Source organism: Frankliniella occidentalis, unplaced genomic scaffold, assembly GCF_000697945.3.
Source record: "Frankliniella occidentalis isolate FOCC.00 unplaced genomic scaffold, Focc_3.1 Scaffold15, whole genome shotgun sequence".
NCBI classification, from domain to species: domain Eukaryota; kingdom Metazoa; phylum Arthropoda; class Insecta; order Thysanoptera; family Thripidae; genus Frankliniella; species Frankliniella occidentalis.
This window is the reverse complement of record NW_026267145.1, coordinates 2,268,794-2,269,184: the sequence shown is the minus strand read 5'-3', so window position 1 is coordinate 2,269,184 and position 391 is coordinate 2,268,794. Positions and strand designations below refer to the sequence as shown.

Sequence of the window (391 nt, the reverse complement as noted above, 5' to 3'; positions counted from 1 at the left end):
GGGGGTACCTGGGAGGGCGTCGACGTGGGCTCGTGTGCGCAACATACGCCACGCTTCTCGCAAGGACCCCGCATTTTCGTTCAATTTCTTCTCACCCTCACCCTCGCTGCACGTCTGGCCCAAAGCTGGCGTCCCCTCTCCCTCGCGGGTCCAACTGCTTCACACACCGCTCTTTCCTGGAAATACACTATCTTGCTTGTGGCGCGCGCTCACGCTGGCTGCAGCGCCGCCACCGCCGCCGCCGCGGCCCCGCACCCCGCAGCCGGGCCCGGGCCGATGTCCAGGCTGGCCGAGGAGACGTTTTCCATAATTGATATTTCTGTTGTGCCACCCGAGCCCGATGCCGACACGCGATGCCGGTGCGCGGTACGCGATGCCGTGGCGATGGCAT

The 391-nt window shown here is 65.5% G+C and overlaps 1 protein-coding gene across 2 annotated transcripts in view; it reads right to left on the bottom strand.

Annotated features, from left to right (window-relative positions):
* Positions 1–391, bottom strand: part of LOC113212707 (uncharacterized) — a 4,460-nt gene extending 4,069 nt beyond the window's left edge. The window contains exon 1 of one of the 2 annotated variants that reach the window (XM_026431509.2): positions 96–391. The gene's annotated coding sequence lies outside the window, so the exon portion shown is untranslated. The remainder of the gene's footprint in view (positions 1–95) is intronic. The other variant, XM_052264005.1, reaches the window with a different exon arrangement.